The 23,634-nt window shown below is 43.0% G+C and overlaps 1 protein-coding gene across 6 annotated transcripts in view; it reads right to left on the minus strand.

The window, feature by feature from the left end:
• BAG6 (BAG cochaperone 6) overlaps positions 1–23,634 on the minus strand; it is a 2,260,316-nt gene that overhangs the window by 1,894,298 nt on the left and 342,384 nt on the right. The window lies entirely within an intron of this gene.

Here is a 23,634-nt window from a genome sequence, read left to right on the forward strand (position 1 = left end):
ACCTGATCCAGAAGTGCTACCCCTATTTTGATTCTTAATAGTACATCTCCTCATCTACTGTAATGTCTTGCAAGAAGCAGTTCTAATCCTGTTTCAATTTTTTTTAACAGCAGCTTGCTTATGAAGTCCATCTTTTCATTTGTTCTATCCTCTCAATCCACCTCTGCGTCATATAATTCTTAATAAAAATGGATAAATACTGGGAAGTGTTGTTAAAGTTTATCACAAACTCTCCCTGCCCTTCGGTCTATAATCTTGCATATAGTTTTGTACCATCTTCTGCTGTCTCAACCTTGTAATGTTAAAACATTTAGCTCTAACAGTTTTAGTGGGGTCTACTTTGTAACCTAGCATTTTATCTTTAGATTTTATTTATATTATCTTGTAAATCCAGCATTGTTATTTCACCCCTTCCCTCTTGTGAATCACTTTTACATGTTTTAATTAGCTCTGCATGTAAAATGGCCACTTTTGAAATACAAGGACTTCTCATTTACAACATTCCTCAGAGCTTCCATATATGTATCCCATAATTTTACTATCTACTATACTCCTACTGTCCAAAAACAACTCCAATCTGCTTTTAATGTGTTCTCTTCAATAAAAATACAGGTTAAAAATGCCAATTTCTCCTGAAACTTTCCTTGTCAATATACCATCTCAGGAGAAATAGAGGGTCAGCTGATAACGAATTATGCCATGTATGCAAGCTCTCAATAAGACATGTTTATATTACTGTAGGGTACGTGGGACATTACACACAGGCACCAGTCAGATGTACGCCATTGTACCATCCTCAAAAATGAAAGGCCCAGGAGGAATGTCAGACTAAGGATATAGAAGGTCAGTACAACCAATCAAATCAATAGACCAGGAAGGGAAGGGGGTGGGATAGGATACTGCAGCAGTGAAGAGAAGGACATCTATAGTTATGGAAAGATTTTACACAACTACTCTAGGTCCTTCTGTTCACTTGTTGCAGTATACTTAACCTGAGGGAGAGTGCCAAACCTCAAGAAGGAAGGGAAGGAAGAGGAGCAGATGAGCACTCAATGAAACCATGTAAGACGGCTTTAGCAAATCCAGCTCTGGATCTGGAGATGCCATCCACCATACAGTGTTTGGTAAATGTATGAATAGACCACCAGGTGGCTGCATCAAGGATGGCACTGTTATCTAAGCCCCTTGAAGAACTTAAAGGAAGTCACAGCCCTAGTAGAGTGGGCCTTCACAGGTGAAGACAGGCTCTTTCCATGAAGTGTAAAACAAAGGCATATTCTTTGAATTCCAAGAAGAAATGGTCTGCATGGGAATGGGTAAACCCAGAGCCTTGGACTGAAAGTTCACAGCTTTCCTGATAGCTTTAGTCTTGTCCAGGTAAAACCTAAGTTATCTGTGTGCATCTAAGGTGTGTAGTACCTTCTCACTGCAATTTTGGGGAGAAGGGAAGATGGCAGGTAACTGAATGGACTGGTTAAGAGAGAACGCAATAACCACTTTTGGCATAAAGGAAGGATTTGGTCGCAAGGATACCCTATCCTTAAGGCCAAGAAAGGGGGGACCACCACAAGGGCTTGTAGCTCTGACACCGTTCTGGCTGAAGTCACAGTCACTAGTAATACAGTTTTTCAAGAGCAATGCTTGAGGGAGGCCGAAGACGTCGGCTCAAAGGGGGTCAGAGTCAATTTTTCTAGAACAAAATTAACGTCCCAAGGAGGAGGAAAAGGTTTTCTGGGAGGCCTAATGTGGAGGACACCCTTAAGGAATAGTTTCACCTCAAATCTGGATGCTAGACGGGGAAGATAGAGGCAGATATGCAGAAATAGCGGGCGTGTGCTTTGACAGAAGAATAAGCCAAGTCAGCAGGAAGCAATTCACACAAGTAAGACAGATTCCCACTGTCAGTGGGTCTTGGTTCTTGGACACCAAAGTGAAAATCTTTTCCCCTTGGAAACGTTAAGATTTTCTGGTACTTGGGTTCTGGCCTCCTGCAAAACCCTGAGCATGTCCTCTGAGAAAAGGTGTCTGAAGGAGATTAGAATCCTATCACCCACAGTGTCAGCTGCAGTGCTGACAGGTGTGGGAGTATTGGGGATCTTTTGTTCTATGTATCTACTCTGTGGGACAACTTGTGGTGATAGCCCTTGACTAAATGTAGAAGGGGGGGGGGGCAGTACCGTCTTGGCCAAAAGGGAGTAATAAGCAAGATTTTTGGTTGATCATGTCGAATCCTGAACAGGACATTTCGTATTAGAGGAAGGGGAGGGAATGCATACATAAACATCCCCTTCCAAGAAAAGAAGAGGGTATCTACCTTCCAAACCAGAGGACTTGGGACTCTGGCACAAAATTTTGGAAGTTGTATGTTCAGGGGGGAGGGCAAATAAGTCTATTTGGGAATACCCCACTGGTGGACTATGTCCAAGAAAACATCCCTGTGAAGCAACCATTCATGGGACTGAATCAGGGACATGCTTAGGGAGTCTGCCATGAGATTCCTGTTGGAGGGAATGTACACTTCTTGAACAATCATGTTGCATTGGGCAAGAAATTCCCATACCGTAAGAACCAACCTGCAAAGGAGAAAGGTTTGGTCTCCCCCCCTGCTTGTTCACATACCAGAGGACTGTCATGTTGTCCCTGAACAGTTATAGAGGGCCTGGGCAAAGAAGAGGGTGAAATACTTGTAGAGCTAGTAGCAATCCTCGCATTTCCCTGATATCGATGTGTTCTGTTTTTTGTGAGGGAGACCAAATTTCCTGAATTGTGATTTTGACCAAGGCCGCTCACCAGCCCAAGTCCGATCCAATGTACATGTGTAGAGTTCTAGGACTAGTGTGAGAGGATGCTGGAGTAATCCTGGATTTACGTCTGTTTGATCCATAAGATCAGTTCCCTCTTTAAGCAAAAAATGAGGGAGACTTTGTAGTTTTGCCATCGGTAATGTGGAAATGGTAGAAGTTATGAATCCCAGCACACTGAGAAACTCCCTGGCTGTGATGGGAGTCAAGGGGAGAAAGGAGTGAAAGAAGGATTGAAGGTCCTACACCTCCGAGGTGGAAGTGACACTTCCATTATGTCTGCCTGGATTCGACAACTCAGGAAAATGTGATCTTGTGAAGAGGTGAGGACTTACTTCCTGTAGTTGATGGTGAATAAATGGTGGCATCCTGATTTTGGAGTAGTGTGTGTGAAGAGGGGGACTGTAAGAGTAGATTGTCCAGGTATGGAAAAATCTGGATGCCAAGAAGCCTGCAATGTGCAATCACTGAAGCCGGGCATTTTGTGAATACCCCTAGTGCTGTAGAAAGATCAAAGAGAAAGGCAGAGAACTGAAAATGCCATGAACTCACAGAAAAAAAAAGTAAGAATTTTCTGAACATGGAGTGAATGGGGATGTGAAGCTAAGTATTCTTGTGGAAGGATAAGAGGAAATAGAGTTTGGAGCGTCAACAGACCAGACTCAGGCTAATAGGGCGATAGTTCCCGGGATCAGTGGTGGCTCCCCCTTTGTGGAGTGGGATAACTGTTGCTGTGCGCCATTCAGTAGGCACAAAGCCTGATGTGCCTATGATTGAACATGGTACTTAGGTAGGGAGCCAGTTTGTTCTGAAGTTCGTATAAAATGCAGCCTGGAAAGTTGTCTGATCCCATGGATGCTGTATTTTTGGCTTTAGTGTGTGTAGCTTTTACCTGTATAGTTCTGATTACAGGGACTCTGCATTCTTCCTGTACAGATATGGGCCCTTTAGTGGATAAGAGGGGGGTAAAGTTAGCACTGAACCTATCTGCCAGGACATTGGCAATATCAGTTGGTTCTGCGATTTTCATGCCGTTGTGCTGTAACTCAGAGCAGATCTGGGTGTTGCCATTGAGATTCTTGACATAGCTATAGAATGCTTTGTGGTTGTCCCTAGAATCAGTGGCGATTTTGTTTTCGAAGCTAGCTTTGGAGGACCTTATAAGGGATCTCAGCTTCTTACTGAGACTGACCAGGGAACTCCTCCACTCATGGGATATTACTCTCTTTTGCAACAGTTTCTTCCTTCTGTTGTAGTGTTTGTTTATGGCAGGGGACCACCAGATTGGCTTCCTTTTTTTGGAGGATTGCGTCTTGGTTCTGTTTGGGATAGCACAATCCATGTAAGTGCTTACAGAGTGCATCTGTGTAGGATTCAGCAGTCGTTAACTATACTTTCACCACTTCTGTCTTAAGAAGCATGAAGTTGGCTTTGGAGAAATTTTTTACCATGATTTCCTTAATGGGGGTGGGGGCAGGATGTGGATATCTAGGGTGATTAGCTTATGGTCGATCTAACCAACGAGGAGTTGACTTCAGGTGTGGAACACCGGTCACATGTTGGTAATGACTAGGTCTAGGATAGTGTTGTACTGGGGGGGGTGGGGGGGGTGGATAAGTTGATCCAGGGCATTGGAATTTATGAATTCCAAAAAGCGTTGAGCGAAGGCGTTGGTACACAAGTAGTTTGCCCAGTTAATGGTGGGGTGGTTGAAATTGCCCATTATTAGGGTGTTTGGTTGAACCCTAATATTTTCCAGTATATCAAGAAAAAAGGAATGGGAATCCTGGGGCATGGTGGGGGATTTTTAGCAAACTACAATTTGGATTGCAGTTTTGCCCAGAGTTAGTTGCACTTGGATAACCTCGGATGTATTATGCTGAGCAACTAGCCTGGAGGTTTGGATATCCTTAAAGAATATGGACACACCTCCACCTTTGGTGTTCCGGTCGAGGTTAGGTGGACGAAAAGTGTGGTATGAGTTACAGCCTGGCAATGCAGGGGTGCTCTCTGGAGCCTTGAACCAAGTCTGAGTCACTGCACAGATATCGATGTTCTCCATTTTAGGGAGTGCATTTTGAGATTTAGACTTCTAGCATTGAATAGCATTACCCTCAGTTTTTGCTTGCCTGTTCCTGTTATGGTGCTGAATTTGTCAAGTGAACCTTGCCTAAAAAAGCACTATAGGGGCAGCAAAAGACTTAGCCAGTATTCAGAATCCCAAGGGTAACAGGTGCATGCAGGCCATCTCTGGCAAAGCAATCGTGGTCTGTTGACCATGTCATCACAGGCAGACAGATACTGGATCCCCTTAGAATGACACCAGAAGCAAAGCCAATTATTGAAGTCAATCATTTTGTCCTTGCACTGCGGTATCATTCTGGGCGATGGCAGGATGCTACTCAGGGCTAGGGTCATACCTGCCTCGGCTACAAGAGAGGAGAGCTCTTCCATGTCTCTTTTCATGTAGCCCAGGGAGGTACATCTCAGGTCATTCACACCAACATGGATAATGACAGTCATATTTGTACTTGTTATGGAGTGACCTGAGTGTGTCGGTTATGTGGCAGATCCTGGCACCCGACAGACAGCTGACAGTAACCTTCTCCTTATTTAGCCTGGGGAGTGGGACATCAGTGTGCCTGACTATAAAGTCACCTATGACTAGTGTGTTGGGTACACTGCTTTGCCTTATGGGCTGTGGTTGAGTGGCATACTGAGTCTGTGGGCTATGTGTTATTTGGGTTGTGTTGGAGGCTGCTTGCGTTTCTGCTTTGGAGGTCTCTGTTGCTTGAGCAGATTATTATTGAGAGCTTCTGTGAATGTTTTTGTGTTTCTATGTGTGGATTTTACTGGTGTAAGTTTAGTGGGACTACGTTATGAGTGTGGTGCAACTGTTTACCTTCTCCTTTTGACTGTTAAGTTCAGTCTTGGTTGGAAAATGCTTTACCTCCAGTTTGGCTAGATAAGTGCATCTCTCACAGGTTGTGGTGTTGGGTGGTAGGAGGAAAGGGTTGTCTATGTACATGAGGCAATTACTACATTGCCCCAAGATGCCCAGATTCATCAGACAGGAGAGAACACTGGGAGCTGACCCTTGGACATGCCTGAATAAAAAAAATGCTTTCCTCTAGACAAGTGAGGAAAGTGAGTACAAGAGCTGCTTTTTTTCTAAGCAAGTGAGGAAAGTACAAAAACTGTTTTCCTCTACGTAGAGACGAAGGTTGAGTGCTGTAGTAATTTGTAGCTTATTTAGTGCTAACAACAAGTTCTGAACAAGTGCCGAGCATGAATAAGCAAATTCAAGTGCTAAAACTAAGAATGTGTACCTGGATCTTGTGGTAGATAGGCTACCTAGTGCTTACCACTCGCACTGATAAATCCAGAATTGGTCTTCAGGGGCCATACTTTCTGGGAACTAACATTCTTGAATAGAAGCCTTTCCTTCTTGAGGTATGAGGAACCTTTTAAATGCAACCCTGTTGTCAAAGCTCCCAAAGGATCACTGGGAAGAAGGGCAGCTGCTCTCAGGGTGGGGTGGGGGTGGGGGTTTGAGGAATGCCCATGAAGGTGGGGGTGGAGTGCAAACCATGAAGTATCCTTTTTTGATTATGGAAAGAACCCATGTGTCTTGGGTGATGCTTTCCCAGACCCTGTGAGCATTTGAAATGCTTAAATAGAGAGGCTGCTGTCTTATCAAATAAGGTAGAATTGTCCAACGGAGCATCCATTAATTTAGATTTGAAGTCAGCCTGGAGGGGCAGCAACCTAATCCAGGAAAATCTTCTAGGAACTGATACAGTAGCAGCTGCCCTGTTACAAGCTTCCCACAGCATCATAGCTACATTTAATGGAATGTCATGCCACTTGGGAGGAAGCTCCCAGGATAGCTAGAGCCAAGGCTTTTCCTGCTGAATCTGAAAGATTTTCAATGGAACTAGATGCCTGAGACAAAAGCTCTAAGGAGTAATTAAGTCATATGTATCTCATAAATGATGGCCCTGAAAGCCAAGACATTTGAGGTATAGGCCTTTTTACCCAGTCTCTCAAGGGCTATACTCTCTTTGTCTGATGGGAGAAGGGTGATAGATGGAAGCATCTTTGATGGTTTATCTGTAGCTACAGAAATGACTGCAGGGTCAACAGCAGAACACAAAGGCGAATTTACAATCCTCAGGGATCTCTGAGAACAGCCTGGGAGGCTGGGCTTTGTGAGGCACTGTGAAAGGGGTTTACTATCACAATTCTGAAACTCATTCCGTCAAATGATCACTTCCATAAATAACAACAATGAAAATAAAAACATTGTTCATACAAATTAACGAAATCGATAATGTCGATGCATCATCCTTCAACGTACTTGGCATTACCCAGCGCACACTGCCTACCAGCCATTTTCAACTAACATACTGCAGGGGGGCATGCCCACCTGCACCCCCCCACACCCCCTGCTAATTAATAAACTTCGATATCACACTACAGTGAGGAAATGGGTACATTTCCCAATCCCCTCTGTACCTCAAAGCAGAACATCGACCTCACAACAGCAAATGCATACTAGCATTCACTATTGTGGAGTTGCCCATTTTTGGTTTGGCTTTCTGTGAAATGGAAAACAGCCTTTCAACTATCCCAGTTTGAGTGAATGCCATCCAAAATTTTGATAGTAAACCTGTAAAAGGCACCTAGAAATGCAGGATGCACTGGTGGAACTGCAGAGGGTCCAGGGGCATCAACTTATAAAAGCTGGTCGCATCTTTTCTGGACATCACAAATTCGGGATGTGTCCCACTTAAAAGTGTTCTCCCATTTTCACAAGAGTTTCACCAAAAGATCTCATCCACAGGGGAGTCCACACGAAGTGATTCCACTTCAGGGAAAACATACTCCTGGGGAAGAGAATTTGTGTAGAATAGTCCAAAATTCCACTCTGTCTGAGGAGAATTCATCAGAGTAGTCACTGCCCCTAATCCTTTTTTGAGAAGGTTGGGGAACAGATGAAGAAGGCTGATATGAAGGCAGCTTGAGAGCCATGAAGCCCTGAAACGAGCTTTGAAAAAAGGCCTGCCAATCTGTAGGAGCCCCTCTAGCAGGGGTCAAATGCTTAGTTTTTTGTTTTTTCTTTGAAAGAGAAATGATCCTATGCAACTGAGGACTGAACGAAAGCCTGCCTTCAAAAGGTTTCCTCACTCTCTTCCACACTTGAGTACGTGGACTCTCCATATTTTTGAGCCTAGATTCCCCCGCAACATCCTGATCGGACGTCTATTCAACCTCCAAAGACTTGCTCATGGCCGAAGTCAAGGCAACCTCAGAACTAAACTCTGTCTGTGAATCTGAGCCTGAAGTCGGACGTGCCTCCAGGTTGTTGACAAGCACCTTGGGAGAAACGTCTGATAGTGGAGGTACCGCAGAAGCTGCAGACAGAGGTTTCTTGGCCTTGCGCTTCACCAGCTCGGAGTCAGACCCGGAACTAGTGGCTGTGGTTAGGCCTTAAAAAGGACACTGAATAGCTGTCCTTGTGTGGAATTCGTCTTCCACACTGGCACTTTCCCTTCTTGGATGACATAACCAAAACAGTAGTAAGAAAAAAAATTCCCCAGCGGGGCACTTATCTGACAAAGACGAAGTTGCAATAACTGTATTTTGGTTACCTGGGTAATGTCAACATTTTTTTTTTTTTTTTTTTTTTTTTTTTTTTTTTTAACTGTAAACTGGATGAGTTTCATTTTCTTAGCACTTGGTATTAGCTGTAAGTCATCTAAATATTTTCAATGTTGTGGCGTGCTTGCTCACTTGTACACTGACATTCCTCAACTGTTCTGTCTGTGCAAACGTCACCAAATTCGTTGGCATGCTATACCAAGAAGGAATTTAATACAGTGCTGTGCACATCATTTTTTATGGCTATACTGAAGAAAGTACAGTTGCGTACACGTACCATAAATCTAGATGTTCGAGTGTATTCACTGTTGCAGTTATCACATTTGGGTTATCTGCTTGCAGTAGCCCTCAGTCGGCCTGATTATCAAAGTCTTGGGTCCTGTGTCGGCTGCTGTCTCATCTTCCATGACGTCAGGTAGTCAGGGGTATAAAGCATGCAGTCGACACCATTACATCAGTTTTTCTTGCCCCCAGATGTTAGGTGCCCCCATAATCTGAAGCAATTATATACAAGGTTACACCTCCAACAAAAAAGCAAAAACACCAAAAAGCTTTAAGCACAGTAAACAAAAATAGAGGTATAGTCAATAGAGGTCAGGGGGCTGGAGGGAGGGTAACCAGGACTGCAACAGTGATTACACTCGAACATCTACATTTATGGTAAGTTTACACAACTGTACTATGTTCTTCGTGTTTCACTGTTGCAGTCATCACATTTGGGTAGATTCCCAAAGCTAAGGATGAGAGGAGGTAATTAGATAGCATTAGGACCAACTATAAGGCCCTGCAAGACTGCAGTGGCAAATCCAGCTCTGAATTTACAAAAACTTGGCAAGTGGTAATGTTTGGTGAAGGTATGTACAGAACGCCAGGTAGCAGCTTCTAGAATGTCCCTGGTAAGGACACCTCTGAGGAAGGCTGTACAGGTAGATGCAGCCCTGGCTGAATGTGGTCTAATCCCCTGTGGGGGATGTTTTCCATGATGCTTATAGCAGAAATGAATGCAATGGCCTATTTTATTTTATTTATTTTACATTTGTTAACCGGGCTAGTCTAACTGGATATATTTCCATTTTCAGTAGAGGCCCAAGGAGAAAAGCTCCAGTGAAACAGAATAAAAATTGAAATTAAACATTTAAAAATTAAAAAACATTTAAAAATTAAAAAATAATTAAAAAAAACAGTTAAAAATTAAAAATCAATATTAATACATAATAAATGAATGGATTTTAATAGAAGATTATTCAAAAAGCAGGAAGTAATTAGAATACAATAAATTACAGCAGTATTGCTAGAGTAATGTAGGTATTTACAATAGTAGAGGTGACAATATGTATAGGATAATTCAATATGCAGTGAGATACATGTAGACTATCAGTATATTAACAGGATAGAGATTTTCAGAGCATTAAGCAGGATAGATTACATCAGTATGTTGAATTCTGTAAACCAGTTACAGTCCTATCGCAAAGAATGTGAAATAGGTAGAGGTTCAAGAGAAGAAATATTTGTAGTGAAGGAGAAGATTAATCAGGGTTGCTACAGGGGCATAGCCAGTTTGTTTTGAGGTGTCTTTTGAGGTTTTGTTTAAAGAAAGGCAGTGAAGAAATTAAAGTTAGGTCATTAGGCAGTAAGTTCCAGTTTTTTCCCCACAGAGTTGGAAAACAGAGCAACTCCAGCCATGTTGTAAGACTTGCTTATGCTAGCAAGAAGTTTGCTGGAAGAGCGAAGAGAATTTAGATTTTTGTATGGGATTATGAGATTGGAAAGTATAGGGGTGCTGTTAGGTTTATAAAATATCTTGTGGGCAATGGTGAGTTGGGAGAGTTTCAATTGGTTTTGAAATTCAAGCCAGCCTAGCTGCGTTAGATTCAGACAATGTTGAGTTCTAAAAGGATTTCCGGAGGCAAATCTGGCAATGTTATTATAGGAATTAGCTAGTTTGATGAGATTATTTTTCTTTAGATTAGTATATATTGGTGAGGCATACAGAAGAGTTGAAATGAAATGGGAGTGAGCAATCTTAGTTCTGGCTATTGGTGTTAGGAAAGGTTTAATTTTATATAAGGAGCCTATTTTTCTATTGACAGTTTTGATGGTGTTATTTATGTGGCTGTCAAATGTAAGGTTATTGTCAATAGTAATTCCTAGCAATTTAGTGGTAGAATCGGGAAATATACTTGTGCCATTATTGGAGATGACAGAGAATTCTATGGGGGAGGATTTGCTGGTGGGTGTGAAGAGAAGGAGTTTAGTTTTTTTGGCATTGAGCAGGAGGCAACGTTTAGTGAACCATGTTTCAACTATGTTAAAAACATTCTGAGTAAGAGAATGTAGATCAGTTGGGGAGTTTGCTGAGCATATTAGTGTAGAATCATCTGCATATTGAATAAAGGTGGCTTGTGGAATGGCTACATGGAGGTCGTTGATAAACAGTGAGAAAAGAAGTGGACCTAGAATAGAGCCCTGAGGGACACAGAGTGTGACAGGCAGAAGGGATGATATATTATTTTCCCAAAGAACTGCCTGTTGCCTATTGGTAAGGTTGGACTTGAACGATTGAATTTCCAGGCAGTCAAGGGAAAGGGATTCAAGAATGTTGATAAGAAGGGTATGGTTTATCATGTCAAATGCTTTTGACAGGTCAATAAAGAGTGCAGAAGAGAGGTTGTTGTTATTACAATTACTATTAATGGCTTCTGTAAAGGATAATAGGGCAGTTGTGGTGCTATGGGATGGCCTAAAGCCATGCTGACAGTTTGCTATGATGTTATGTTGAGATAAATGGTTTAAAAGTTGTTGGTGAATGCATTTTTCCATAATTTTTGCTAGGGGTGATAATAGAGCTATTGGCCGGTAGTTGGAATAATCATTAGAGGTACCCCCTTTGTGTAGGGGGATAATATGGGAGATTTTCCAGATGTCTGGAACTATTCCTTCTTTAATGGTTCTATTTATGAGGATGGATATGGGATAAGAAATTACTTTGGCTGCTTTTTGCAGGTATTCTGATGGTAGCTGGTCAGCAGAAGGAGTACAAGGTTTAAGTTTTTGGATGTATTTATAGATGAGAGTGGTTGAGATGAGTTTCAGATGGAATGTTGGAAGAGTGCCAGGTATAGTGGAAGGGAAGCTTGAGTTGTCAGGGACTAGTTGACTGGCTAGTGATTGTATGGTCTCTGTGAAAAAGGTATTGAAGGTATTGGCAGTTTGGTGGGGGGTGTTTTGTTCGGCCTGGGATGGGGTAGGTGTACGCGAGTGGCCTGGGTTTAGGAATTTATTTATACTAGACCAGAACTTTTGGGGATTGTTTTGGTGATTTTGCTGTAACTTATAGTAGTAGTTCTTTTTGTCTGTAAGCATTGCCTTTTTTGTAATATTTCTTAAATGCTTAAATGTTTGTTCATCTGAAATAGTTTTGTTAGCTCTCCATTTAGCCCAAGCCTTGTTCCTAAGTAACATTTTTTGTCTGGTTTCTTTAGAAAGCCAGGGGGCAGGCTTGGACTTCATTCTAATGGACCGTTTGGGTGCATGCTTATCTAGGATCGATAAGAATTTAGAGTTTAGGTATTTAACAGCTTCTTCAAGTGGTAGGGTTTTTAAAGGGTTCCAGTCACAGGCTCTAAGTTCATCTTGGAAAAGTACTGGGTTAAAGCGTTTGTTGGAACATGCAATCCTATATGTTGGGGGGTTAGAGATATAATTTTTTTGCCTTAGGATGTAGGTCAATGAATGATCGCTTACATCGTCTGGCAGAGTTCCTATGTTGTAAGCTTGTTTCTGTTAATTTATAAGTATCCAGTCTAAGGTGCTCTCTTTCTTATTTGGTTTACTGATTCTAGTTGTGGAAGTGATAGTTTGACTAAAGCCGTGAAGGTTGATATGGGAGGTAGGATTAGCAGTATTAATAGCTATCCAGTCAGTATTAAAATCACCTAAAAAGCCTATGGTTTGCTTTGAAATGGCCTTCCCCTCTGCCCCTGCAGCAAATGCCACCAGCAGCTGTTCGGATTTCCTGAGAGGCTTAGTCCTGTCCAAGTAAAATCTAAGTTGTCTGTGCACATCCAAGGAGTGCAGTATTCGTTCTCCTTTGTTCTGTGGATTAGAAAAGAAGGTTGGCAAATGAATGGACTGATTAAGGGCCACAGTGGATACCACCTTTGACATGAAGGAGGGATTGGTCCTAAAGGACACCCTGTCAGCATGAAAGATGATGAAAGGCTCCACTGCCATGAGGGCCTGTAATTCAGACACCCTTCTTGCTGAAGTGATGGCTAGAAGGAAGGCTGTTTTCCAAGAAAGGAATTATAACTCTGCATTTGCAGCTGGCTCAAAGGGAAGTAGAGTGAGCTTTTCCAATACAAAGTTAAGGTCCCAGGCTGGAGTAGGGGCTCTCCTGGGTAGTCAAGTTTTTGGCCCCTCTGAGGAATTGCTTCAGCAGTGGACGAGAGAAGAGGGGTGGTTCTGTATTGTAATGAGCTGAAATGGCTGAGGCATGAACTTTGATGGAGGAAAAGGAAAGACCCTTGTGAAGCATCTCAGTTAAGTATTGAAGAATATGGGATAAATTGGGCGCTGCTGTGCCCATCCCCTGAGTTTGGCTCAAGGAACATAATCTTTTTCATTTTTCAGCATAGGATTTTCTAGTAATAGGCCTCCTTGCCTCCAGAATGACAACCATCCCTTGCTTACTGAGGGATGGTAATGGAGAGATCAGGTAATTAGCCAGGCTGCCAGGTTTAGGGTTTGAAGTTGCAGGTGCAGAATGCTAGCAGTAACACAGTGAGCAAGAGGGGGTACTAGTGTTGACGTGGCCAGTCTGGTGCAATCAGTATTGTCCTTGGTTTGTCCTGTTTCATCTTTAGTAGTACCTTGGAGAGGAGAGGCAGAGGGGGGAAAGGCATAAACTGATACGTTTTTCTAGGTGAAGGACAGGGCATCCACTTTTCAAGCTTGTTTGTGAGGAGTCCTTGTGTAGAATTTGTCCAATTGGTAGTTCTGGGGGGAAGCAAAAGGGCCCATCTCTGGGCTCCCCCATTTGTTTCTCAACATGTTGAATATCTTTGGTTCTAGTTTCCACTCGTGTAGATCCATGAGATTTCTGCTTAGGTCATCTGCCAGTGTATTTAGCTTTCCTGGCAGGAATTGAGCCTGTAAGTGCACTTGATAGCTCAAGGCTGTGTTCCACAGAGCCATGGCTAGTCTGCAGAGAGGGTATGAGTGGGTCCCCCCCCCCTGCTTGTTTATGTACCACATAACAGTGGTGTTGTCCGTCTTTACCAATAATTGTCCTGGAAGAATGTGGTCTTGAAGGCTGTCAGAGCATTCTGCACAGCTAACATTTCTTTTTGATTGATATGTAAGTGCATTTGATTTGGGTTCCGTTTGCCTTGAGTGCACTGCATGGAATCATTGATTCCAGATCCTGAGAATGTTGACACCATAGGCTTTTTAGATACCATTGTAGCTTCCTCATATACAGTCTTGCATATGGAATTACTAGAATGCAAGAGGCCATGAACCCCAGGACTTGCAGTACTTTCCTTGCAGACAGCTGGGTTTTTGTGGCCAGTAGTTTGAAGTAGATTGTCAATTGAATTTGTTTCTCTGGCGTGAGGTAGGTCATCGAGGAAGTTGTATTCAAGCTTGCTCCCAGGAATACAATTTGTTGGCAGGGTACAAGATGTGATTTATTTTCATTTATGATGTACCCCAGAGATATTAGCAATTTCTTTACAAATGCCAGATGATTTAATAATATGTCCTGGCTTTCTGCCCGAATTAGACAATCGTCCAGGTATGGGTATATTTGAATATTTCTTTGCCTGCAAAATGCAATGACTGGAGCTAGGCACTTTGTGAATACCCTGGGTGCAGTAGATAAGCCAAAGAGCAGTGCAGAGAACTGATAAGTGTATGTAGCCTGCTATGAAGCATGGGTATCTTCTGCAAGATTCCCTTATTGGGATGTGCAGGTAGGCTTCCTTTACATCCAGTGTTGCCAACCAGGCATCTTTGCCTAGCATGGGAAGCAGCTGAAGAGTTAGCATCTTGAATTTTGGGATTACCAAAAATGTGTTTAGGATAGGCAGGTCCAGGATAGGACACCAGGAACTGTCTTTTCTGTGTACCAGGAAAAGTCTTGAGTAGAAATCTTGCCCCCATTCTTCTTTTGGGACAAGTTGAATAGCCCTGATGCTTAAGAGAGAGAGAAAGTACAGTTTTATACTTACCATAAATGTAGATGTTCGAGTGGATTCACTGCTGCAGTCATTACACTTAAGTTATCCTGCCGTCAGGCGGTCCCGCAGTCGGCCAGAGTTCCAAAGTCTTGGTCCAGCGTCGGTTGCTGTCGCTTCTTCCCTGACGTCAGTGTGCCTGGGGTATACAAGATGCAGCAGACGCCATTTTCTTCAGTTTTTCTTGCCCCAGATGTCAGGTGCCCCCAAATAGGTAGGCAATACATATTGCTAATAAAACATACATAAAAAATAAAAACAATACCTTCAGTTACAAGCAACTACACCACATAGGTTGTACAGGGTAGAACGGTATAGATAAGTCCCAGCTAAGAAAGTGGGGATGGACGGAGGGTAACCTGGACTGCAGCAGTGAATACACTCCAACATCTACATTTATGGTAGGTACAAAACTGTACTATGTTGTTTCACTGCTGCAGTCATTACACTTGGGTTGAATCCCAAAGCTGAGGTTGGGTGGCTGGGTCTATAAAGGATTAGGGGTGGCTATGAGGCCCTGCAGTACTGCAGTGGCAAAGCCAGCTCTGGATTTAGAGTAGAGTAAAGAGGCAAGTGGTAAAGCTTGGTAAAGGTGTCCACTGAACTCCAAGTTGCAGCTTCCAAAATATCCTTGGTAGGTACTCCTCTAAGGTAGGCAGTTGAAGTGGCTGTTGCCCTGGTGGAATGTGGCCTAATGTTGTTGGGTACAGTTTTTCCATGCTGTGTGTAGCAGAAACGGATACAGTATCCTATCCACTTTGAAATGGTCTGCTTTGAAATAGCCTTTCCCTGTGATCTTGCAGCATATGCTACAAACAATTGCTCAGTTTTCCTGAAAGCTTTTGTTTTGTCCAAGTAGAAGCGTAACTGCCTGTGTATGTCCAATGAGTGCAGAAGTCTCTCCCCTTTACTCTGGGGATTTGGATAAAATGTTGGCAAGTGAATAGTTTGGTTAAGAGCCACACTGGATACCACCTTTGGCATAAATGCAGGGTTTGTTCTTAAAGAAACCCTTTCCTGAAATGATGAAAGGTTCCACTGCCATTAGTGCCTGTAACTCAGACTCTTCGTGCTGAGGTTATTGCCAGAAGCAGAGCAGTTTTCCATGACACAAATTTTAATTCTGCTGAATTGGCTGGCTCAAAAGGAGGTAAAGTTAGTCTTTCCAAGACAAAGTTGAGGTCCCAAGTTAGTGTTGGTGCTCTCCGGGGCGGTCTTATGTTTTTAGCCCCTCTGAGGTACTGTTTTAATAATGGGTGAGAGAAAATAGGAGGATCCGTGTTGTAATGAGCTGAAATGGCAAAGGCGTGGATCTTAATTGATGAAAAGGATAGGCCTTTGTCCAGCATCTCAGTTAAGTATTGCAATATCTGAGGAATATTTGGAACAAGAGGGTCAAAGCCTTGAGCCTGGTTCCAGGCGCAGAATCTCTTCCACTTTTCTGAATAGGATTTCCTGGTGCTGGGCCTCCTGGCCTCCAAAATGACATCCATAACAGCTTTAGAAAGAGGTGTTGGCTGCTTGGCTAAGTAATCTGCCATGCAGCCAGGTTTAAGGTTTTGAGCTGGCTGTGCAGGATCCGATTATTTTGTTGAGTCAGAAGATGATGAATTTGAGGTAAAATCCATACTGGGCCTTGAGCCAAGTTCTTTAAGATTGGATACCAGTGCTGGCGTGGCCAGTCTGGGGCAATCAGGATCATTTCTGGCCTTTCTTGTCTGGCTTTTAGGAGTACCTTTGAAAGGAGAGGCAGTGGTGGGAAGGCATAAACTGTTAGGGTTTTCCAGCTGAGAGAGAGAGAGCATCCACTTTCCATGCTTGTGTGTGGTAAGTCCTTGTGCAGAATTTCTGTAGTTGGCAGTTCAGAGGGGAGGCAGAAAGATCTATGGGCACCCCCATTTTTGTGTTATCATGCTGAATACTTGTGGATTTAATTCCCACTCGTGAGGATCCATCATGTTTCTGCTTAAGCCGTCTGCCAGAGTATTTTTCTTTCCTGGTAGGAATTGTGCTTGCAAATGAACTTGATAGGTCAGTGCTGTGTTAAACAAAATCATGGCTTGTCTGCAGAGGGGACAGGAATGAGTGCCCCCTTGCTTGTTTATGTACCACATAACTGTGGTGTTGTCCATCTTTAGTAATAGTTATCCTGGATGCAGAAGGTCCTTGAAAGCAGTCAGGGCATTTTGTACAGCTAGCATCTCTTTGATTGATGTGAAGATGCATTTGGTCTGCGGCCCACTTGCCCTGAATACATTTTCCTGCCATGTGTGCTCCCCAGGCGTAATCCGAAGCATCTGTTGTTAGTGTCTACCTAGCTGTGGGTAAAGTGAAAGGCTGTCCCTTGTTGTGGTGACATGCCTGTGCCCACCATCGAAACTCCTGTTGTAGGCAGGGAATAAGTGGTATTACTTTTTCCAAACTGTGACAGTGTTGAATCCAAACACTTTTTAGATACCACTGTAATTTCCTCATATGCAGTCTGGCATATGGTATTAGTAGTATGCAGGACGCCATGAACCCCAAGGCCTGCAAAATTGGTCTTGCAGGGAGTTGGGTTTTTGTTGCCATCAATTGAAAGTACTGAGTCAGTTGTCTTTGCTTGTCTGGCGTGAGATAAGCCATCTGGGCAGTTGCATTTAAGCTTGCACCCAGGAATATTATCTCTTGTGAGGGCACTAGGTTCGACTTCTTTTCGTTTATTGTGTACCCTAGGGCCCATTAGTAATCTTTTTACAAATGCCAGATGCTTTAGTAGAATGTCCTTGCTCTCTGCTTGAATAAGGCAGTCGTCTTAAGTAGAGATAGATTTGAATTCCTTTTTGCCTGCAAAATGCAATTACTGATGCCAGGCATTTTGTGAAGACCCTGGGCGCAGTAGATAAGCCAAAGGGCAGTGCAGAGAATTGGTAATGCATTGTGCCAGCTATGAATCTGAGGTATCTTCTGCAATTTTGTCTGATTGGGACATGCAGGTATGCCTCTGAGGTCCAAAGTAACAAGCCAAGCTTTCTTGCCCCGCATGGGAAGAAGTTGCTGTAGTGTCAACATTTTGAATTTTGGAACATCCAGGTAAGTATTTAGAGTAGATAGGTCAAGTATGGGTCTCCAAGCTTTGTCCTTTCTGGGGACCAAGAAAAGTCTTGAGTAAAATCCTTGTCCTTGTTCCTGTTGTGGCACTTTTTGAATAGCTCTCTTGTCCATGAGGACTGTAATTTGTTTTTGTGCCTCTGCCCATTGATTTTGTGGCAGGTCTGGCATTCCTTTTGGCCTTGATAGAGTGTGAAAGTGGAACCTGTAACCTTGAGACACAATATTCAGTACCCATTGGTCTTGGGTGATTATATGCCAATTTTGTGAAAAAAGTGCTAGTTTTCCCCCTAAGGGAGCTGCCAAAAGGTAAGTGCTTGGCATTTGAAAGGGGAAGTCATTGGGACTGTTTTCTATAAGGTTGTGACTTGTCTTCTCCTCCTTTTGGAGTTGAAGCACCCCACTGTCGTGGTCTGTAAGAGCCTTAGGGTGAGATCTGCCTCTTGGGCATCTGTATCTGCCTCTTTGTGGTCTGTCTGACACTGGAAAGGACCAATTTTTAGAAGGCCAATTTCTGCTAAATCGAGGTGGCTGTACCTGTAAGAAATCCTTCACTGTTTGCATAGATTTTGCCTTATCCCCCATTTTCTTTAATACCTCTTCTGCATTGACACCAAACAAGATATCATGCTGTAAAGGAGCATCCAATGATTTGGCCTTAACATGATCAGGTAAACCTTGTTCTTTTAACCAAGCATGCCTTCAAATCACAGTTCCTGTAACCACGGCTCTACAAGTAGCCTCTAATGAATCAAAACCACATTGCAGAGTATGTTTTCCCACTTGTTCAGCTGCATGCAATAAATCCTGCATTTCCTTATAGTCAGGACTTTGAGCTTGTAAGCATTTTCTGTTTTAACAGAGACATTAAATATTGTTGGTATTTAAGCATGTGGAACTGGCAATTTAAAGCCCTTACTGCTAAAATTGCAGAAGTGTAAACTTTCTTCTCCCATCTATCTAATGTCATCCTCTTGCTGTCTCCTATAAACCTTTTATTTCACTGTATCACATGGTACATTTGTATAAATAAACATCTTTTTTATGCTATTTTTTTTCTGTTTCTATAAGTAAACAACTGTTTTGTATTTTATTTTTGCTTTTCATATCTCATCATGAGCTATGTACTCTTGTAATGACAACTGCATCAAGCCTACACGGCTGTAACTGCTCAGAACTTTTCAACTACTTTATACTTCTCTGAATTGTGACAACTCTATTATACATATTGTGTTTGTGTTGGAGCTTTTCTCCCCGGGCCACTACTGAAAATGGATTTGTATTCCAGTTAGACTAGCCCGGTCAACAAATGTAAAATAAAATAAAAATAAATAAATAATGCTCTAGAATCCCTGTCAGAGGGAACTGGATTTTTAGCAGTGGACACCTTTGGGACCCTGGGAAATAGTTTCTGGGTCAGCAGCAGGGGGTTTATAAAGAAATTTGTGAGAGTCAGGGACTCTATTAGTACCTATCAGGCTTGACTGGTGCTGGGGGCAAAGAATCAGGGGTTAAACTGGATTCAGAGACATCATCCACAATATCTAACACAGGCGGAATAGCAAGGGGCCTGTGCTGAGGTAATAAAAGTAAATCTGAGCCTTTTCTTGGATTCTGAATAATCCTGGCCCTCCCAATGGAAATGCTCCCTCATTGTATGTAAAGTTTCCCCAAAAGAGTAATCCTCAGGAGGAGAGGCTGAAGGGATTGATTCTTCAGCATCAGAGTCCTCATAGGGGGGTAAAGAGTATCCCTTGCCTGAAGAGGAATCAGAAGAAATGGAAACCTGGTCAGAGGAATCATAGTCTGTATCCTGCCTAGGCCTTTTATCAGGAGGGGGATGGGAACCCCTGATCAGAGTAATTAGGTCTTCGGCCATTTTGAGCATCTTTTTTTTTTTTAGGCATGGAGGCCTGTCCAGGTGAATGCTGTACTTGTTTCTTTGTCTTTAATGGAGTTTTAGACTTGGTTGTTGTTTTGATGGTAAGCTGCGAAGGTCCGAAAACACCCTAAGAAGCCGATGCCTGCTCAGCGGCTCCAGACCCATCTGAGAGGTTAATTTCCGTAGGCCCAATACCTTGAGTTTCCAGAGGCCTAGAAGTCTCCACGTGGGAGTCGGAGGTGGCCTGTGGCTCTGAGGTAGCGGGTGTCAGGGGCTGTAAAAGCGCCTCACTGAGAACCGGTGACTGGCCTAGAAGAGGCTTCATCGTCGGTTTTGGACCTCGGATGCCTGTCCTTATATCTTTGTCTTCGCGGTTTTTGTGTATTCCAGTCGTCGGTTGTTCCGACAGCATGATGTAATTGAACCTTCGGCCAAAATAATGGCGAGCAAAATCAAACAGACGTTTAATAGTGCGCTTGTTAAATCTAGCACAAAACCGACAACTAGTGACGTCGTGGACTGGGCCTAGGCATGGAATACAGTAAGAATGAAAATCTTTATGAGGTATTTGCTTCCCACAAGAAATGTAATTATTAACTTTTAATGACATCGGTCTGAGGCAAGAAAAAGTTTCCCCAACGGGGTACTTAGCTTTATCGAAGACTTCGGTTCTAAAATTCGAATGCGAAAATCTCAGGAATCGGCCGACCACCACTTGCAAACTGCTTTTGCTTCAGGCACCGCGCGGCAAGAAAGACTGAAGAAAATGGCGTCGGCTGCATCTTATACACCCCTGGCGCACTGACGTCAGCGAAGAAGCGACAGCAACCGACGCCGGACCAAGACTTTGGAACTCTGGCCGACTGCGGGACTGCCTGATGGCAGGATAACCCAAGTGTAATGACTGCAGCAGTGAAACACGATGAACATCTTGCTTTTGAGCCTCTGCCCACTGATTTGGGGGTAGGTCTGGCAACTGTTTGGGGTTGGTAAGGAGTGGAAGTGGAATCTGTATCCTTGGAAAACTATATTAAAAACCAATTTGTCCTGGGTAATGAGTTCCCATTTTTTTGCATGCAGGGCAATCTTTCTTCCTAAAGGAACAGTCAGTTGAGCAGGGCTTGGAAGGCTTAAAGTTAAGTCATTGAGACAGTTTACCATAGGGGGAGTCTAACTACTCCCTGCTTTGGAAGTGGGAGCACCTCACTGCTTAGGCCTGTGAGTACCTTGGGACTGAAGCTTGGGTGTTCTGCTGGTTCTGGGTTTGGACTGAAGGCCTGGAAGAGGCAGGAAAGAACCAATTCTTAGAGGGCCAATGCCTACTAAATCTGGGAGGCTGCACTTGCAGGAAACCTTTAACAGTTTGCACAGATTTAGCTTTTTCCTCCATCTTTTTAAGTACTTCATCTGCTTTGTTGCCAAACAGGCAGTCTTGGTTTAAGGAAGCATCCAGTAATTTAGCTTTAACATGATCTGGCAAAGATTGCTCCTTAAGCCAAGCATGCCTTCTAAGTACAGTCACAGTGACAGCAGCCCTGCAAGAAGCCTCTACTGAATCGAAACCACATTGCAAAGTGTGTTTTCCAACTTGTTCAGCAGAATGCATTAAATCCTGTAAAATCTTTATTTTCATCAGTCAGGAGTCATCATTTTCTGTTTAAGCAATCCAATAATATGCTGCTGATACTTTAACATATGAAACTGGCAGTTTAAGGCCCTAATGGCCAAGGTTGCAGAAGCGTATACCTTCTTACCCCATCTATCCAGCGCCCTGGAATGTCTATCAGAGGGGGTAGGATTTTTAGCAGTAGTAGCCTTAATGCCCTTGGGTCCCTGTGAAATGGTCTCAGGATCCGCAGTAGGATTTTTAAAGTGGAACTTCTGAGAGTCAGGTACCCTCTGTAATACCTATCAGGTTTTCTGGGAGCAGGAGGTAGAGAGTCAGGGGCCAGGCTAGATTCCGAGAAGGCATCATCTACAATGTCCAGTACAGGAGGGATAGCTAAAGGCCTGTGTTGAGGCAGGAGAAATAATTCCCTAAGCCTCTTTTTAGAGTCAGAGTATTCCTGGCTTTCACAGAGAAAATGCTCCCAAAGAGTATGCAAGGTTTCAACAAAACAGAAATCCTCTGGAGGGGGAGCAGAGGGAATGGAGTTCTCTGCATAAAAATCCTCATAGGTAGATAAAGGCAAATGCTTATCAGAGAATACAGAAATTTCAGAATCCTGATCACAAGAATAGGAAGGAAAATCAGTCCTAGGCCTCTTAGAGGGGGAAGGGTGGCTTCCCCTGATTAGAGTAATAAGGTCTTCAGCCATTCTTATTTGTTTTTAGGCATAGGGGCCAGACCATGCGGTCTGGGCGTCAGTTTTCTAGGCATGAATCCAGTTTTAGGCCTTGAAGAAGAAGATGGCGTCGGTTTAATATGTAAGTCAGTAGGCCTGAATACACCCTCAGAACCCGGTGCCTGCACAGTGGCTCCAGACCCATCCAGTGTAGAGACACCCGCAGGTTCCACAGACGAAGAAGCATCTCGCGGCATACTGGACTCCGAATGGGTCTCAGTAAAGGCCTGCGAATCTGAAGTAGTGGGTATCAGGGGCTGCAAAAGCACCTCACTGTGTACCGGTGAACTGGCGACTAGCTTAGGAGAAGCGTCGTCGACAGCTTTGGACCTATTCGGTCTGTCTCAGTCTTTATCTTTGTGTTTTTTCGGAATGTCAGTAGTCGGGTGGCTTACCAAAGACATTTCTGGATAATTGAACAGAGTACCAAAATATTTAGATGCGTAAATGAACAGATGACGAATAGTACGAGGTTTGAATAAGGCACAAAACCGACAGCGAGGTATGTCGTGGTCTGGGCCTAAGCAAGGAATGCCGTACGAATGAAAATCTTTATGAGGTATTTGCTTTCCACAAGAAATACAACTGTTAACTTTTACTGACACCGGTTTAGAGCAAGAAAAAGGTTCCCCAAAAGGGTACTTAGCTTAGTTGAAGACTTCGGATCTGAAACTCGAAAACGAAAATTTCAGGAGTCGGACTGGCACTTGCGAACTGCTTCTGTTTCGGGCACTGCATGGCAAGAAAGACTGATGTAATGGCATCCGCTGCATGCTTTATACCCCTGACTGCCTGAAGTCATCGAAGGTGAGACAGCAACCGACGCAAGACCCAAGACATTGATAATCAAGCCGACTAAGGGCTACTGCAAGGAGATAACCCAAATGTGATGACTGCAACAGTGAAACACGAAGAACATCAGTTGTTTACATATGGAAACTTATGAGACACCTACTGAGACTAGCATAAAATAGGAATATATATTGTTTCACCTCGCTGTTTGAGATGTCTTTTGCAAGCAGCTACTAATCCACTGCATGGTGAACTTATGGATGTCAGGGGTAAATAACTTCCTTATTAGTAGTTAAGCTGAAAAAGCTTCAGATGTTTTCAAAAAATCGAGATACAACTGAGTGACCTTCACTTTTTGTGATTTACAAAGTTTTGCAATTTCAGTAAGGGAGTTTTGGTACTATATCCTATTAAAACAGGGGACTTTTTTTTTTTTTTATAAAATGACCAACAGTTTTTCTATGTATACATTTTCTAATACCTTTGATGAAGGGAAAAAGTAGCCAATGATCTGAAATCTACTATGTCTACTGTGGTTTGTAAATGGGTGTGACACATGCTTATTTCCACATTGTACATGTTCAGTTACTGATATCTTATTAAGAATTTCAGAGGGGTATGCTATAGCTCCAGTTGTTTGCTTTTTAAGTGTTCTCTTGGAAGACTGTGTGCTGCAACAGCAGTTATTTTAAGTAGTAGTTTTTTTTAATGAGTTGTAGAGGTACGATGCGTAATGTGAAGTACCACAGAAAGTGTTACTGGTGACTTGTCCTGTTATTGTTTTCCTTTGATTTACTTTGATCGATGCCGATTCTTTGAAA

The sequence above is a fragment of the Protopterus annectens genome, chromosome 9.part0, assembly GCF_019279795.1.
Source record: "Protopterus annectens isolate FY-2018-M chromosome 9.part0, PAN1.0, whole genome shotgun sequence".
NCBI classification, from domain to species: domain Eukaryota; kingdom Metazoa; phylum Chordata; order Ceratodontiformes; family Protopteridae; genus Protopterus; species Protopterus annectens.